The sequence below is a fragment of the Podarcis filfolensis genome (genome assembly GCF_964270895.1).
Source record: "Podarcis filfolensis genome assembly, chromosome: 1".
Taxonomy (NCBI): Eukaryota; Metazoa; Chordata; class Lepidosauria; order Squamata; family Lacertidae; genus Podarcis; species Podarcis filfolensis.
Window position 1 is genome coordinate 27,707,065 of NC_139604.1, and position 18,773 is coordinate 27,725,837.

Below are 18,773 nucleotides of genomic sequence, written 5' to 3' on the forward strand. Positions count from 1 at the left end.
AGAAAGAAAACAGGGAGGGAGGAAGCTACTTTTGAAAAGATACAGGAGCTTCTTCTCCCCCCCCCCCCACTACTGAGGCCGACTTTTGGCTTTCAAGAGACTGCACAAACGAGGCCTCCATCCTGGAAAACACAGGGCAGGTTCACAGACATGCTAACAGTTGTGAAGACTATTCCTACACTATGAATGGTCCATGTCACCTTTAAGAAAAAGAGGTAGGAATAGGCTGATATATAGAGGGGGCGAGAAATGGAGGCAGTAAGAGATTTTACTTTCTTGGGCTCCATGATCACTGCAGATGGTGACAGCAGTCACGAAATTAAAAGACGCCTGCTTCTTGGGAGAAAAGCAATGACAAGCCTAGACAGCATCTTAAAAAGCAGAGACATCACCTTGCCAACAAAGGTCCATATAGCTAAAGCTATGGTTTTTCCAGTAGTGATGTATGGAAGTGAGAGCTGGACCATCAAGAAGGCTGATTGCTGAAGAATTGATGCTTTTGAATTATGGTGCTGGAGGAGACTCTAGAGAGTCCCATGGACTGCAAGAAGATCAAACCTCTCCATTCTTAAGGAAATCAGCCCTGAGTGCTCACTGGAAGGACACATCGTGAAGCTGAGGCTCCAATACTTTGGCCACCTCATGAGAAGAGAAGACTCCCTGGAAAAGACCCTGATGTTGGGAAAGATGGAGGGCACAAGGAGAAGGGGACGACAGAGGGCGAGATGGTTGGACAGTGTTCTCGAAGCTACCAACATGAGTTTGATCAAGCTGCAGGAAGCAGTGGAAGACAAGAGTGCCTGGCGTGCTCTGGCCTATGGGGTCATGAAGCGTCAGACACAACTAAATGACTAAACAACAACAACATGTTCTTAACCTAGCTCAAGGTTGTCATCTGAACTAGCCAGATGCTTAAGTGATAATCCCAGTCAGTCCATCATTTGAAAAATAAGACTTTAGAGCTGTCTTTGCCCCAATATGGCAACTAGACATTCCTTTTTTGGCAACTGTAGCCTTGGTTTAAGGAGCCATTTGGCACCCAGCTTATATATCTGAGTTTCTAACACTGAATGGGGACAATTCCGGATGTCAAATTTCTGGCGCGCCACTTTAGAGAAAGAATGCTTTCCACCAGCACAAAGTCCATACTAGATATTGCCCAATACATCTACACTTTTTAAAAAATCTTGTTTAACGATCCCTCCATGCAGCTTTTTTTTTTTTTTTTTTTGCATGAGCAGACTTTTAACAGAATGTGGCTAATTATGTCAAGTGATAGGCAGTGATTTTATAATACAGAGACCAGCCTCCTGGGGGGCAAACGGAAGTCATCTAATTTGTTTAACTAAAGACAGAATGTTCTATGAACAGCATCACCCCCAAAGAGTTGAAAGTGCAGCCCCTTCTTCCTGCAATTCCTACTCTTTGACATTCTTCCCTGTTTAGAATTTTTATCACCCATTATTTCAATAAAGTTTCTATGGTTACAAACCTATTAGAGTTTGAGCAGTAGATGCTAGATAGTTATATGAAAAATTCAAATTTTCTCCTTTCCTGGACTATGCTAGAGGCAGAAGATACCCATGTATGATGCCCCACCCAAGTAGTCTGACAGGACATTTGAAGCAGCCCTACTTAATTCTTAGACCTAAGATGTATTGTTTACAATGGTCTACTGGATAGAGGACAGTTGGGAGTCAAATCTCCCATTGGCGGGATTTTCCCAGCATGCCTTGTGTAAGGATGAACGAATCTGTCAATTTCAATTATATCCTCTCAATTTCTTGGCATTTTAATGCTAATTTCTCTTAAAATAGACATTTTTGTAGAAAGGTCTGATGAATATGCATGTTTTTTGCAAGCAATTTTCCCTAATATAATCCTTCCTTGTATGTTATTTTCATGAATGCAATGCATTTTTTGCACACCCTCTCCCCTAATAAGTTCATTTTTGTTCACAGTGGCTGGAGGCCCACATCACAAAATTCAGAGAATAGCAGATTTCAAGGGATAACCATGTTTCAGCCAGCATACTGGTTTGGAAAGTGTAAATTGGGTAGTTTCTTATTAAAATGCAGACAAAATCAATTTAATTTTCTTCCCTATTCAAAATTTATGGGTCAGCCATGATCTCTTAACCTCACCCTCTCAGCCTTACAGAACCGGGGTTTTTTTTTGGGGGGGGAATGGAATCACCCCCATTCTTTGCTGCCCTCAGCAACTTAGGTGCCATCAACACTATACATTCAAAACCATTATCATATCACTTTAAACAGTTGTGATTCCTCCCCAAAGAATCATGGGGACTGCGTAGTTTGTTAAAGGTGCTGAGAGTTGCTACAGACCCTTATTCCCCAACAATTCTCAAGAGTTCCCTGGGAAGAGAGGCTGATTGTTAAACCACTTTGAGAATTGTAGCTCTAAGGAAAATATGGGTCTCTTAACAACCCCCAGCACCCTTAACAAACCACACTCCCGGGATTTCATGGGGGAAGCCAAGCAGTATCACAGTGCTTTAAATGTATAGCACAGATGGGACCTTGGTGGAAAGATAGGAAAGAAATGTAAACAAAAGCAAACAGCCATAAAAATCTGTGCTGTACTGCAGGCTGCCTCTGTTGTGTTAGTTCTGTGGAAAGCTCATCCTCGAAATGCCTCACTTCTTTCCAAGCAGAGTTATTTCGTGCCCTGGCTCCAGGGACAAAATCATTGCGGAATGATGCCAATAATTAATACGAGTAATTGGAGAGGACCTGCGCAGGGCAATCCTAGAGAGCCGGAGCAGTTTCGAAGACCTGCTTACCGTACAGCAGAAACAAAGAAGGAGCTGTGCTCAAAATCACTTCAAAAACTGTGATTGACTGGAACTGATTAAAATTCAAGCATTCAAAAAAAAAAAAGGCTTCATTTTATTATCAGGTTGTGGCACCATCATGGATTCAAAGCATCACTCCAATCAAAGCCTAGCACTGCAGACATCCCACTCTCGCTTGGAGAACATGGGAGTCGCAATGGCCCATTTCAAGTTACAATTCACAAACGTCTCTTCAAAAGAAGAACTACCACCGCCCCCACAAAAGAAATCCCTGGGGAAAAGAAGAGAATTTTAAAAACCTTGCAGTCCTCAGGGTTTGTACCATAAATCATTTCATAAAAGCAAAAAATAACAATAAAAAACAAAACAAAATCACATCCACACCTGCTGTGTGACGCATAATAAAAGCAGAAACCCAAAAGAAAGGCACAGAAATGAGAAGGAACACAAAAAGAAAAACTTGTTCTCAAAAGTGCCGGCTCGGGAGGATTTATCATAGCTCAGTACATTTCAGAACACAGATCCCATCTTCTGGCACCAATACTTAAAAGAGCTGAAGCTACTACTTGCACAACTATTGCTGCCTGTCTGGCAGCAAGCAGAAGACAATAGCAGCAAGCCAATTAGGCATTTAAAAACCAAAACAAAACAAAGCCTGAAAAGGGCCAAACAGTTCCCTCCAACACACTGAGATCCAACTGGCAACCCAAATCAAATTTGCAAGCCCTGACAGGACTTTTCATGGTTTATTGGAGCTTTAGAGAAAGCAGCTCATAGGGTGAGGAATGCGAAACTCAGGTCACTACTCCAAAACATTCCAACCTAAACATAGTAGATGCTGGGTTTCAGTCCAACTCCTCAGTACAGGTATGTTAACTTTCTTGGGGTCACAGAATATAATAGGGCAACCTGCATGGGCAATGGTCAGGAATGACAGCAGTTGTAGCCCAACAACATCTCCACCCCTAGTGTAGAGACAAGGAACCAGAAATACAGTACACAATTTCTGGAACTCAGGGACTGCCCAGATAACTCCACTATTATTTTAAAAGAGGCATATAATCAATACTCACATTCAACCCTTTAGGGAGTAATTGAATAAAGCCTCACAATCTTCTCTGCTTCTTTCTTAAGAAGATTTTTCTTATGCCTCTCTTTAGGGGGGTATTTGTTCTATAATAATACAACAAAACACAAAGACTCCATCGGCAGGAGAGGGGTGGTTGTTGTTTTTTAGCAGAAAGCGGCAAGCTCCATAGCAAAGTTCAAAAGTCTGATCTTGGATATATTCAAGAATATATGAGAGAGGGTGGAGTGGAAGAAGCATTGCATTCCAAGGAGAATTTGTTGTGTTCCTTGTTTACATGTAATAATAACCATAGCAATGCCTTTTGAAAGCAAAAGAGGGGTTTTGGTTTTGTTTCTTTTGGTCTTTTGATACCTAGTACATAGACCAAGTTCAGCAGAAGGAAGACTGGGATCTATCAGTGATGCTCTGGATGCTTTTCAACCAGTTGAGAAGGATATTTGATTCCTAATTGGCTAACAATGGCAACATATCAGATTCCCACAGAAACCTGAGGGAAAGTCGACTTTTTGTCAGTCCTGTGTATTATCCCTACACTATGTCTTAGGGGCAAGCCCATGGCCATTCTCAATGTTCCCTACCCATGCCACGGACTTCAGTGTTCCAGACAATGTTGTGTCCTGTACCAGCCAGCTTAAATCTGTCAATTCAATTAGTCTTCGTCTCATCTAAAGAGTAGTCAAAAAAGTTTCCCATGTGAGGATCGCTCTTCTTGCCCTGAATAACTGCTCTCTAAGCAAACCATTCATTATAAACAGACCCCATCTTTTGCGACTAAAGAAAACTAACACTTTGCCAATTGAAAGGCTTTTATGGTACAATGATATTTTAATTATATTGCAGGTGACAGTTACTTAAATGAAAAGCAGTTTCTTTGAAAGTTATCCACACTGTCACTATCTATATTCTGTTATTATTGATATAATACGATTACTTCTTCAGTATGATGCAGTTTTCGTAGTGTCAACAGAAGTGCTGCTGCTTTCTGTACCCAATTAGATAGATAGATAGATAGATAGATAGATAGATAGATAGATAGATAGATAGATATAAAGTGGTAGAGAAATGGTCTAAATCAGGCACATCCAATAGGTAGATCGTGATCACTGGACATCTGTGGTAGATCACCGGTAGGTCACTGGCTCCCCCCAAAGAAGTTCAATAACTTTAGTTCCCCTAAAAAAGCTCAACATTTTACCCTGCATCCCCCAAAAACAGACCTTCCTCCTCTCTGAACCCCCCATAACAGGGCTTTCCTTCCTATAAAAAGCTCAACAACTTTGATCTGAACCCTCAGTCAGGAAGCTGGGCAACAACTCCATTGTCTCTTTCAAATAGGAAGCAAAGAACTGAAGAAAAATTCTGCCACATATATGTAATTTAAGTTCACTAGTAACTAAACTAGGGGTTGCAATGTATGCTGCAAGACTGGAGTTCTGCTCACTCAGCAGGACTTCCTTTTTTCCTCTCCCATTCCTGCCGCCCCAAACTTCCCCCTAAAACTGCTGTAGAGGGTAAACAGGAAGCCAGCCACACCTCGTCACATCAGATTAAATAAGGCTTTGGTCAGCCCAAAATTCCAGCTGATATGTCCTTCTCTGTGTACGTTAGGAGGGAAAAGCTTCAGCCAGCATAACCTATTTGGAGCTGTCCAGGGTCCTGTTGTGTTTCATGTAAGAGAACTTTGCTCTGACTTTGCCTTCATTGACTAGGCTGGACCTGCTTGCTCTACCCTTACCTACCTATCCCTGTCCAGATAAAGGTGCAGCTGGGCCACAAGACAAAGCTGATGGAAGGCACTCCATGCCACTGAGGCCACCTGAGCCTCAGGTGACAGCAAAGAATCCAGAAGGACCCCCAGGCTCTGTATCTGCTCCTTCAGAAGAAGTGTAACCCCAGCAAGAGCAGGCAGCCTCCTAACCATCCAGTCTAGGGAACCACCCACTAGCTGTCAGGAGCTTGCCCTACACTCGAGTAGGACCCTGGCAGAGACATATGCCCAACTAGCATGTTCTCTCCCTCCTGGTCTTTCGTTTGGGAGCTTCAAAAGCTTTCTTCCACCTGAACATCACAGCAACCGATGCCAACAGACACCGGCACACTTAGGGATCTGCAGAGTCTTCACAGTTCGCATGACAGACCTCAGCAACTCAGCATTTTGGCTAATCTACTTTATTTACATATAAACACACACGGAGCACTGCAACATGGCTCCCTCTCTCTCTAGCATCAGACAGCAAAGATAAAAAACAAAGGCCAATAGACCTACTTCACGGAACACAGTAACACAAACATCCCGTCTCTGTCACTTCCCACTTTGTGGAGTCAAAACACACCACGTCATGTGAAAGACAACAATCCCATGACTGCAATCACGGAGCGGGAATTCTAACACTAACAGTGCCTATCTGGATTGAGCATCAGTTTGTTGGCTCTCATTCAGTCCATTACCGAGGCACATCCACTTACATACTTGCAGGTGTAAAGGAAAAGCACAGCTGTATGTCCTCAGCATTTTGCTAACATTGTACTACAAAACTCTGGATGTTCCAACTCAGCAGTTTCATGTAGATGTTAAACAGCATAAGGTAGGGGATAAAATCGAACTTTTGAGGAACTCTACATTGAAGGCTCCACGGGACCAAAGAGCATTCCCCAGGCATCACCCTCTGGGAACGACCATCCAAGAAGGACCAGAACCACTGCAAAGTAGGGCCACCCACCTCCAACTCAGACAGCCACTCCAGAAGGATACCATGGCTGGTGGTATTGAAAGCTGCTGAGAGGTCAAGGAGAATTAACGGGGACACATTTTCCCCAGATAATCTCCCAACAGAGATCTTCATACAGCTGGTCACCAAGCAGTTTTTGTCCCAAAGCTGGGCCTAAACCCTGTTTGAAATGGATCCAGAAAATCGGTTTCCTCCAAGAGTGCCTGGATCTGGTCCACAATCATCCGCTCAGGGATCTTGCCCAAGAAAGGGAGATTGGCAACTATATGCACACTTTCCCTATTTGTATTTTTGTACGCATTTTCTATTGGATAACAGCATTTGAATAAGTTTGAACTGTGAAAGAAAGAACTGTATTTCAGTTTGTGTATTGTTTCAGGAAGTGCATATCAGGTAGGCTTGCCTTAAAAAGAGAACCATATCAGATTTCTTCCCCCAACTCTACTCTTGATAGAATATGATCTGGGCATTTCATTTTCCCCAGTACTTGGATTCTGCCATGCCTTTTCTCTACCACCACCAGGTGCCTTTTGAAATTGTAGTAAAGCCTCTCATTCAGTCAGCTTTGGGGCTCAGGGTTAAGTTGACTGAGGATGGGAATTATATTTAATGATATTCTAGCCTGATAGAATTCTATTCTGTTTTGCTGTGGAGGGAAAGCAGCTGTTGCTACCTTTGGGTTGACATTAGCTATAAAGATAAGAAATTGGATTTTTTTTTAAGTGTCTAAAATAAGGAAATGAAAACATAACTCTTCTCTGGTAGAAAAATAGCAAAGAACTTCAATAGGGTAGAGGGTATTCTGATTTTTTGTTAGGTGGTTTACTTTGAGGTTGATGTGTTTGGTTTTAACATGTAATGTCATTTGCAAACAGGTGGGTATTTTTGATACATTGTTTCATATTTTAAAGTAAAATTAACCACAAAAGCAACTAAGCTGAATCAACGCATAACGAGACTGAAAGATGTTGATATTCACTGAAATGTTTGAAGAGTTCTGCCTATTTCTTCAGTCATCACAAAGCTTACGGAATCAAAGGAGAACACAATAACTGCATGATCAACCTAATTATTCATCCTCCTTTAATTTAGTCGTTTATATGGATGCCGTGTGCATGAGCCCCAACATGCTATGCCTCCAATTCTTTAGCCAAAGCAAAATCACACATGCATTTTAAAGCACATGAATCACCACTTAAGTATCTTACTCCTGTCCATTTTATGTGCATTACTACCATTTACAAGATAATACCTTTCCCAGTTCAAATGTCACCTACACATTCCTTCAGCTAATTTAAGAGTATCCCCTAACCCTTGACTTTGCCTATCCTGGAATCTAGAAACATAGGAACATAAGTAGCTGGAGAACATCCAGTCAATGGGTCAAATTAGGCCCACCAGGGGTTCTAATTCAGCCTGTGGGACAATTTCCCTCAGCTATGCCCACCAACCACACACATCAGCTGTAGGGCAGGTAAAATAACTACTACAAAAGCAACAATCAGAAACCTTGAAATAGATTCTCAGTTGTTCTTGCATTTGGTGTCTTTTAAATCTGGCCTCAGAAGCAAGCCCAGCTAGGACTGATTCCTGAGTGCAGCTGATCCCTGCCAGAAGTAGGGCTTGCAGCTGCCCCCCTAAAATTTATTCCATTCAGGAGGTCCCAACTACAAGCTCCCAAGTGGAGCTGAAAACAGTGAGCTTAAATTCAGCACTGACAGCAGGTCCTGCATTCAAGTACTCCATCATTCAAAGTTGATCCAAAATCAGCACATCTGTCATTTTGTAAATAATATTCCACACAATGGAGCTACGATTAGCAACGTGAAATAGAGGACAGAGTAAAAGGATTTGGATTATAATAGGATAGAAGCTGCCAAATGAGCCTTTGCAAAAATTTCTGAGGCTTCTAAATGTGTTTCAGAGATGATCTTGTCTCTCTCATCTCCTCCCACTTGAGACTTTTGATGGATATAAAAATTCCATTATGTTGACCATCTTCTAATTGAACAAATCTGCAGCTGTTACAGGCTTTAGGGTACAATCCTACTCCCACTTTATACTTATTTCTGAGATGTGTTGCACTGTTAAAATATGTATGTGTGTGCATATATATATATATATATATATATAATCAAAAGGATGGTTGATTCAATCTATTTTTGGCCCCTATCTCTTTCATGAGACTTATACACCACCCTGTGAGTGCAGAGAGGAGGTCTCTATTGCATGTATCTAAGCTCCCGTGACCATAAACGGGAATCTACTAGGGATGGATGAATTAGTCTATTTCTGGTTCATATCACTTTTGCATGCACTCACCTATAAGACTGTCCCATCCTGCATGTACATTACTTCAGCATTATTTGCTGCTTCTTTTCACACATACACAATCTACATGAAAATTCATATTTAAATTTCTAAGCACATTTTTCTCCAGAAGATGCATTTCTAAACGTGATCATGTGAACAGAAAACATGGAGCATCCCAGAAGTGCAAAAGTTGCTGGATAACCACATTCCTATTTACACATTAGTCCAGGAGGGGTGGATCAGCAATGAAAGATTGAATCCTCCAATCATTCCTACCGCTATGGCAAAAAAAAATTACTCATTTGTTGCAAGTTAGCCTAACACTCTCAACCTAGAATCAGAATGTGCTCCACAGCAGGTTTAGCACTTAAGTGGAAATGAGCCAACAAAAGGATAGCATCACAAAACATCAGCAGAGGCTTGCAGAAGAATGTCATCTCACATGCTTCTTCTTCAAACAGGCTAGAGCACAGAAACAGAAAGCAGCTTTATATACTGATGTGGACCATTGGGCTAATTAACTCAATACTGTCCACATAGACAGGAAATGGATATTCGGACAGGGTTGTTTTCCCAGTCCTGTCTGGCGATGTTGGGGATTGAATCTGGGAACTTCTGCATACAAGGGAGATGAACTTAGCTACATTATTTCACCTATTTTGCCTCTCAGGCTAAGTAGCACTAGCCATGGGTGACACTTGGAAAAGCCAGCTACCCACCCACTATTGCTGAAGGAGGACAGATGGGAGAATTACCACAGCCAGAGGCATCTCTCTCTCTCTCTCTCTCTCTCTCTCTCTCTCTCTCTCACACACACACACACACACACACACACAGTCAAGGTGGATAGAATCCAAGGCTGGCCAAGTTATTATGGTGCATCTTATTTTATAAGATACCACAAATGGTGAGAAGAAAACAACTCTCTTAGGCATTTTAATTTTAATTTCCATGGCAAAACCTCAAATGGTCTCAAAGTAAACAAATGTGTCCTTCCTTTTCAGCCCAGTGATTAAAATGTGTCCTTGATTAATCAACAAAAGCATAGTAATTGGTCTACCAATTATGCCAGTAAAGACTGCAGCCTTACTTGCTGGACATGCCTTGAATGGACAGTATTATTCCTAAGCATTCCATCCTAAAACACGCTTGCTAGCAAGTCAGCTCCACTGAAGATAATGGGACTAATTTATGGGTAAACATGCATAGAATTGGGCTGCACAACCAGCCCTCTGTCTAATTATATTTTTTAGAGACATAGCCTCATAATTAGGAACAAAGACTTTCTTCCCATCCTTCCTTTCTCCCTGGCTCAGCTCAGAAGCACTGCTCAAAGACACAGCTTTAGGTAGACAATCTATTTGTAATGTCTTCCTGATTGAATATCAGCGCTTTCTTCTGTCACACCGAACTAATTGGTTTCCTGGAAAACAAATTTGCGACCCTAACTTTGCTTCCTCTGCTTCTTTGTTAAGAAATGTTCGTGTAAAAATACTGTGGAATTCCAACGGAAATGAAAAGATGCTTTCTTGCCTGTAGCAATAGAAACTGGATAAGGGGTCAGCCATAGATGTCCATGAGCGGCAGAGGTGCCCAGCCTCTCCAAAATGTCAAAACCCCACTTTTAGCACTGTTTCCTACATTCTAGAGCGGTGGTTTTCAAATTTACAACAGGGAAAACCTTTCTAGGCCCCTTTGCCTGCCAAAGGGCCCTTTTTTATTTGTTTCCGGAGTTGACAACACACAACAGAAACTGCTCAACGTTCCCCAGCCGCTGGCCTTTGCAAGGGAAGATCAACAATAGCAAAGAAACAACTACTTAGGGCATCTTGTCTATCAGTTGACAAATTTTCTCATTAAGAAAGCCATAAGAAACTTCAAATGAAGTCCAGGACCCTAGAGGATATAGTTATTGATTAAAACTGTATTTGCAAAATTTAAAAAAATATAATTTTTATAAATATAAATGACTACATCATCTAGGGGGTTTCCTGCAACCCCCCCCAAAAAAAAACTTTCTTATTAAATTAAAACCTATCATTTAGTGTAGACCTTTTAAAAAAAGTTTTAATAGAGGGAACACAGTTTGAAAACCATCATTATAGAAACATAGCAATGAGAGTTGCAGACTTTTTATTGTGGTGGTAGTGTGATCCAGTTGCTTTTGTCCAGCTCACTAGAAGTTCTCCTGACATTTTCTGCATCTACATGTCATTAGTAACTTCCTGTGGAACTTTTCTTTATCTCTTATGTATTGTTCTCTGCATACAAAGGACTTGGGCAGTTGAAATACTGTAATCAAACTGCAACTAAGGCACTCAAAATTCCCCTCTTCCCTCCTCATACACAAAGTCAACTGGAAAACGTATTCCACTGCTTCCTGAAGACAATCACATTTGCATCTGAATAAATCAACAAAAGAATCAAAACCCAAAGTTAAGAAGTCATCATCATTAACGCCTCTCTGCCTATATGGCTTTGCTATGTATGCCATCTTGAATCCATTCTTTGGGAGAAGGTGGAATATAAGTCTTTAAAAATAAAGATATGCCATTGCAGCTTGGTTTGTAAACATAACAGAGTATATCCAGTTGGTCTTCCAGGTTGTGATGGGACAAAGGGATGGATATGTTCTCTTAGGTATGATGAACTCAAGTCACTTAAGGCAATATGGGCCATCACCAACATTTTCAGCTAAGAGAAGATGGTAATAGAGAGACCAATTCTCTAACCCTGGGGTGGGGGATCTGTGGCCCTCTCGACAGTACAGGACCACAACTCCTGTCATATCTGGCCATTGGCTGAGCTGGATGGGCTGGACAGAAACATCTGAAGTCCAACAACATCTGAAAGGTCAAAGGTTCCCCACCCCTGCTCTAAGAAGAATGATAAAGAATTTAGTTTGTCAAAACACACTGAAGACAATTAATATACAACAAATAGGTAGCAATACTACAATGACTACAGTCTCCAGAACCTTCATATACTCTGCATTTCCACTCTTTCTGGGGGTTGAGACTACTAGATAACAATTGTCCAGCTGGTCTTTTTGAGTTGTGCACTGATTTTGGAAGCCATTACACGGTTATGCATAGAAACACCTGTCTTGGTGTATGTGGAGAGACTTGGATGAAGAATCCAGACCTCAGACTAGGTGGTGGGAGGGCATCAGAGAAATTAGGAAAATGTTCTTCTAACCAAGATCAAAGTTCCTTCATGCAAATGAAGGATAATCTATGCATGTCCCAAAGAAAACCATCAAGTAATTTGGAAGATGTAAGGCAACAACTGACAGATCAGTGTAGTTTCATCTCTTGGTTGCCTTGGTAGCCCGTGGGAGGTCTGCTGAGTGCCTGAAAAATGTGCATTTATAAAAACATCATTTCAATGGGAGACATAGATGTCACCAATTAACTTTAGTTCAAGGAGAAGAGTAACTTTCCCATGTCAGTCAGAACGCAATTTTGAAGGGTTCATAAAATTACTAAATTAACAAGAAGAACACCTCTGCAGTTCTTAAAAACCACTTTAGTAGTTCGACCTGTTGTATACAAACACAATATTTAAGGGCTTTGTTTTCTCCTGCTGTATCCATGTAAGTCGCTTTATTGCTGCCAATTTCACCACTGAGATTTTAGTGCTGTGATATAATCTTTATTTGGGCAATTAAATCAGGCAGCAGGTTGGCATGTGCAAAAATGACTGTTTCATTCAATTTTTTTTAAAAAAGCCGAACACATACATAAATTAATTGTTTACATCCCTTTCGTGCAATGAGGAAAATGAGGAAGTTTCTTTTTCAAAGAAATATAGTAGCTCGCTAATTATCCAGGCAATAGGATTTGAATATATTTTCAGAAGGAACTTCTATTTCTTCTACCATTTTGAAAGGCAGAATGGAAACTGAATGCTCTTTTTGACATTTCATATTTTAATGCAAAGACAAAACACAAAAAATATGGCAAATATGCCCTGTGGTAGTTGAGTCATTTTTATTTTTTAAAAAATACTTATTCTGTAGTAGGAGAATTTACAGCTTTATTGTGGTTAAGTTTGGTGTATTCAACAATTTGAACACAAAAGATTATAATAATGTAAAAAAAAAAGTTCTTGATCCATTAAAATAACAATACCATACACTGAGGCAGCAGTCCTGTGTCTGCTTACCAGGGAGAAAGCCTCAATGAACTTGCTGTGCCTTAGTTATTTGACGTATCTGCATTGCACACGGTCTTTTAAGAGCTGGCTCCCTACTAGATCCATTTCATTTAGGGCAAATAAATGCCCCTTTCATCAGGCCTTTGAAATGGGAGCTTTTATGTTATGAATTACTTTTACGTTGCTTTGATTTTATTCTTATTCTTATAATATCATTCTTATTTGCACCAAGTAGTTTTCAATGCTAGTCCTACTCAGAGCAGACCCACTGAAATTAATACACATGCCTAACTTAGGCCCCTTAGTTTTAATGGGTTTACTCCAAGTAGGGCTAGCATTGTTGACAACCCATTATTTTGTAATTCCAAACGCAATAGCTGCCCAGAGGACCAGTAGCTTAAGAGGTAAGGCAGTACAATAAAAATAAGGGAGATTTCCTATATTTCTATTCAGATGAATAATTGCGCTGAAGTAAATAGGATTTCCCAAGTGAGTAAGCAGGAATCAAATGAACAATGGATTGAAGCCCCAATATACAATGTAAGGCACAAGGAAAATCAGTTTGGGGGTTTCAACCTTGCCTTTTGACAAAACAGCATTTGTCTATGTCACTAAACCACTAAAAAAAATTGACACTGACTGCACCCAGTGGTGTAGGTCAGGAAAAACTAGAATGGAAGCACTAAGTAGGAATAGAACAAACTGCACACAGCTCTCTGCAACGTACCTAGCTACCGAAAAAAAATCTTAAATAGATTTCATTAACTGCTTCACATCTGTTTAACACTTTTTTAGCACCATATGACAAAAATTCATAAATCTGATAAAGTACCATTTCAGTTCTGTTTCCTGTAAGTAAATATATTTTTCTCTGATAAGTGCATTGCAGGACAGAAGATTTGTGTTTTATAGGGACCAAGGAAAGCACTGAGTATTAAAACCTACCCTTAATATTTACAATTCAGCTATAAAAGCTTATTAGTGCAAAACACAAACATACTGTTAATGACAACCTGATTTGACCAAAGGATTAAGTATTCTAAAGCCCAATGGTGTCAATACGTAGCTTTCATTAACTTCCCATTAGTTTTTCAACTATTATGAATGGATTTGTGCATCCAACCAAGACACAGTAACCCAGGTTGCACCATGTTTTGGAGGTCTGGGAGTGTATTGTGGGTTTAAACACTCATTCCTCTTCCCCCTCCCTGATACTTCAATTACTCATCCATTTCTAAGTTGCCCTAACCACGGCTTTCCAATGTAGCATCCAAGTCTGAATCAAGTAAAACATGATTGGTGCTAACACTCAAACAAAGCACAACTTGAAACCATGGTTTGAGGTCGGTTTGCAAAACATGAATTATGTGAATGCTAACCATGGTTTACCCAGTTCAGACATCAAGGGAAAGTGTGGATAGTACAACCTGGAAACAGAGAAGAGAATTCATGTATGTTAGAGAAGGAGGTCGCATAAGCAACATGGCACATTCCTAGACTTCTAAACTATGTGAGACTTTTTCAGAGCTAAAAATGCCTACAGGGAACCAGATGGTTTTAGCAGAACAAAATACCATCTTAAATATTTGAGCAGTCTCCCTACCATTCCACCACTGGCTTTGAATTAATAAGGCCAAGGTATCTGCAGATCACAATCCATTATTTAACAAATCATTAGAATGGTATGTAGATTAGACTCTACATCAGATGGAAGATCATAGATATGCTACACTTTCCCCAATGTGTTGGTGTTTGGCTGCTAATTACATCAGTGGCACAATGCTTCAGAAAATTTAGAAGCATTAAGCACCATAAAAAATAAAAATAAAGATCCCTCTCGTAATTATGAGGGTTAGCTATTAGAGAGTTAATGTTTTGCATTATGGAGTCGTTCCTTTTTAAGAAAGATATGAGAACAACCAATGCATGCTAAGATAACAAAACACTACTAACCAACTCAGAATCTAGTGTTCGTAATGGTCTGCAGCCCAAGCCTGGGCATATTTACTCAGGAGTAAGTTCCCACTGAGGTCCACAGTGCTTACTCACTAGGAAGTGTGTACAAGATTGCAGCCAACAGAGCAACATATTAGACCACTGGATAAGCTGAAGTTTGGCTTTGTTTTATTGCTTCCAGTCTTCAAGAAGAAAGAACACATCCCAGTAAATCCAGAATTCATCTGGTGAGACCTAAGGTTTGGAAGAATTTAATACTGTGATCCTAACCACGCTTACAAAGAAGTAACACCCCCCCCCAACGCAACTGAAACATGAGTAAACATGCCAAGAGCAGCACTGCACATTAGTATCCGCAAGTCAAGGTCAGGGATTTTGTAATAAACTTTCTGCAACCAAAATCTCAGCCAAGTTGCTATTCTCTTTAAGTAGCTCTTGTGCATGTGTCTTTTGACCATTAGTTTGCTCTTTCTCAGTATGCACAGAGTAGCTTTTTCTGCTTCATTTCTGTATTGCTTTTACCCCTCAAAGAACCAAGAGAAGTCAAACAGGTGACTGACGTGTCACTGAATTACTTCACCTTACTTCTGAGAAAAACTGCTTAATATTAGGTTGCATATCTCTAAGGAAAAAACAGGGAAAGTTCTGATGTATCTTTAAGACTTACAATGTATCATGCCAAAAGGTTTTATGGCTACAAGCAACCCACTTTGTTATATTCAAGAGGATACATATGGCTGCAGCCACAATCCAATGCACATTTACTTGAGAGTAAACCTCACAGACTTACTTTTGTATAGGATAGCAAGCGACTTCTCGTCCATGAAACCTTATACCACAAGATCAGTTAGCTTTTCGAAAGGTGCCACAAGACCCTTTCGTCAACGTTGCTACAACAGACTAACACCATTACCTCCTCTAGGATCAATATTCATAGAGTTCTTCTTTTAAAAATAATAATCCTCAAAAAAACTATTAAGGAACAAGCATCAGTGGGTCATCCCATCCACTTCCCAAAGTTGCAAGGTTCCAAATCTACCAACCAACCAGCATTAGCCATCAGCATCAGAGTTGGGAACAAAAAAAGCCCTTTTCATTTAACGCAATTTCTGTGGGAGAATAAAATCAAACCCAGTCCCCTGCGGAGATGGTTACAAAAACAGAAGGTTAACGCTGTTTTCTTAATTGGCAATCTGTCTTTTAAAATAAATAAATAAATCCCTGCATCTTATTTGGGAGGGAAAAAAGCAAAGTAACAGCTGCCCTGACATCAATACACTTTGGAAGTCCCACAGTGCAGGCTGGCAAATAATCCGGCATCCCATTGTGGGGAACTGACAGTTCACAGCTGAGAGCCACTGGACTTCTCAACTCTCTCGCTCAGACAGGAAAACAAAAGCTTGCTCTTCTCCACCAACACCCAGCCAAACACACGCCTCCAATAGTACTCTCTCACACACGGGAAAAGCTCCAGAAAAGTAGGCGAGCTGAACCCAAAGCCTGGCATCCACACGGTGGATCTATAGGTATTCGAACCAAGGCAGAGGTGGGCAGGGAAGGAGTTGGGCGGCTGCCTACCTGACTCACCCTAAGGTCTGAGGAGCTCGAAGCTGCTAGGAGAGATCAGTCCAAGGGCTCGCTTCCTCAACTTCGGGCATGGGCTGCGGGGCAAAGCCCGCCAGGCCACGGGCTCCAGCTGAAGTTTCGCTTGCAAGAAGCAAAAAGAACCCCAAAGCAAGCAACCCCTCTTGCTCTCCAGCAACCTGCGCCCAGGGCATTGCCTTGCCAATCCGCGCTTCCCCTCGCCATGCAAATCCTCTTTTAATTAGGCCAATAAAGTTCCATCTGCGGGGCTTCCTGGATGCTCCTTCGTCCTCGCGTTCCGGCTGCCGGCGAAGCCTCCTTGAAGGGCATCCGAGCACCAGGGCGATGCTCCGGAGGCGGCCGGGCGCCTCTGCCCCGCCAAGTGCGCCCAAGCCCTCCAGGCGCCCATGCCGCTCAGCCGCGCTCGCCCCTCGCCCAGACATCTTGCTCAATGCCCCCCAGCCAAGCCCAGCCCTGCCCGGCGGCGGCCGATCCCCTGCCCTGCGCCGCCCGAGTCCAGCCCTTCCAACAACGGATGCTGCGCGGGGAGATCCTGCCCCTCACGCACAGCCACAATACACACAGAGACACACACACACACACCACAACACACACCCAGAAAGAAGCCTGCCCGGCGCCAAACCTCACCGGCGGGGCTCGGCTCACGTCCTTCCCTTGACTGGCAGCAGCAGCAGCAGCAGCAGCAGCAGCGCGGACGCTTCTCAGCGGAGTTCCGGCTCCCGCTCGCCGCTTTCCTGCCCGGCCGCCCATTCCGCCAGCATCCCTTCTCCCTCCGCTGCCGCCGCGCCGCCAGCCCCGCTTTCCCCGCAGCTGCACCAGCCGCCGCGGCAGCAGCAGCAGCGATTCACGCCGCACGCCCAGCCAGCAATGGAACTCGGCCCTCGCCGACTGACAAGCGCCGGCAGCCAATCGGCGCCTCCTCGGGCTCCCCGGGAGAGAGGGGCGCCCACCAATGGCGGGAGGAGGGCTGCCCGCCCAGCCGCTTCCCCCGCCCACCCAGCCCCCGTGGTCGCCTCCTTGCTTCCTCGCGTTCTTGTTCGCCCCCTGCTTCAGTCGGCGGCTCGGCTTCCGGGAGAGCGGGAAGGAAGGGGCAGTCGGCTCCCGGTGGGGCTTTCGGGGGTCCGCAGCGCCGAGGTGCGCCCGCCTTGCCCGAGGCTTTGTTTAAGGTGGCTTCGGCCATCCCCTTCCAGCTTAACCGGGGGATCGGAGGGACCCCGGGTCGAAAGAGAGGGGGCGGGGGACAAATCGGTACCAAAGGAATCACTGCTTCTTCGGGAGAATACCTTTAGAGTAAGCGTTGCACGCAAGGAAGGTGGGATTAGCATCGCGGGGGGTGGGGAGTATAGGGCAGAGCTAGCAAAACATGCCCCCATGCTGAAGGAAGGTTTGCACCTGCTGCAAGCAGAAAGTGCACCTTTCTGATCCCTTGTCCCTGATCACTCCAGCCTTCCCCGTTCCTTTCCTCCCCAGCCCCTCTCTCCATTTCCCTTTTCTTATCTGAAAGCTGGCATCGTTGCGTTTCTAACAGATAGGTATTTAGGAATGAGGCTGTGGGGTGAGGGAATGTAGCAGAGCCATTGGTAGCAACAAAGGAGAGGTTCGTGGCCAAGGATGGAGATTGTCCCCAGCAATAGGGAGAGAACTTGTTTTTGTTTTTTGAGTTTCATGCAACATAGTCTGCTTCTCATTCTCAAAGGCTATGTGCAGGTTAGCAACTTAGAACACAATAAGGTTGACTTCACCCAATATGCATTGCCTGTTTGGTTTCAACTACACCTGCTACCCCCCACCCACCCCACTGGAAAAAAGCCTATTCTCACAGCTGGCATTTGCACATGTGTCAAAGCAGTCTCGAGTGTATACATCACAGTTTCATCATGAAGTGAATGTGCCTTACATTTTCAAATCACATGGAAGCTGGTTTGAGGGGAAGTACATCCAACAGCTGTATTTCTCAAAAATTACAAGGCAGATACAAATTGTGGCTAATGTCATAGAGCCATAGAATGGTAGAGTTGGAAAGGACCCAACAATCCAGGAATCATAGCTACAGAATCCTGGACAGATGGCCACATAACATCTGCGTAAAAGCTTCCAAGGGTGGTGA

At 42.8% G+C, this 18,773-nt stretch overlaps 1 protein-coding gene across 4 annotated transcripts in view; it reads right to left on the minus strand.

Annotated features, from left to right (window-relative positions):
• The window catches only part of B3GALT1 (beta-1,3-galactosyltransferase 1), a 335,884-nt gene extending 318,335 nt beyond the window's left edge, over positions 1–17,549 (minus strand). Inside the window, exon 1 of one of the 4 annotated variants that reach the window (XM_083577462.1) lies at positions 17,294–17,549. The gene's annotated coding sequence lies outside the window, so the exon portion shown is untranslated. Of the gene's footprint in view, positions 1–15,851; positions 15,877–16,648; positions 17,155–17,260 lie in introns of those variants that run through there. The other 3 variants (XM_083577463.1, XM_083577464.1, XM_083577465.1) reach the window with 3 other exon arrangements.
• Between the last annotated feature and the right edge of the window lie 1,224 nt (positions 17,550–18,773).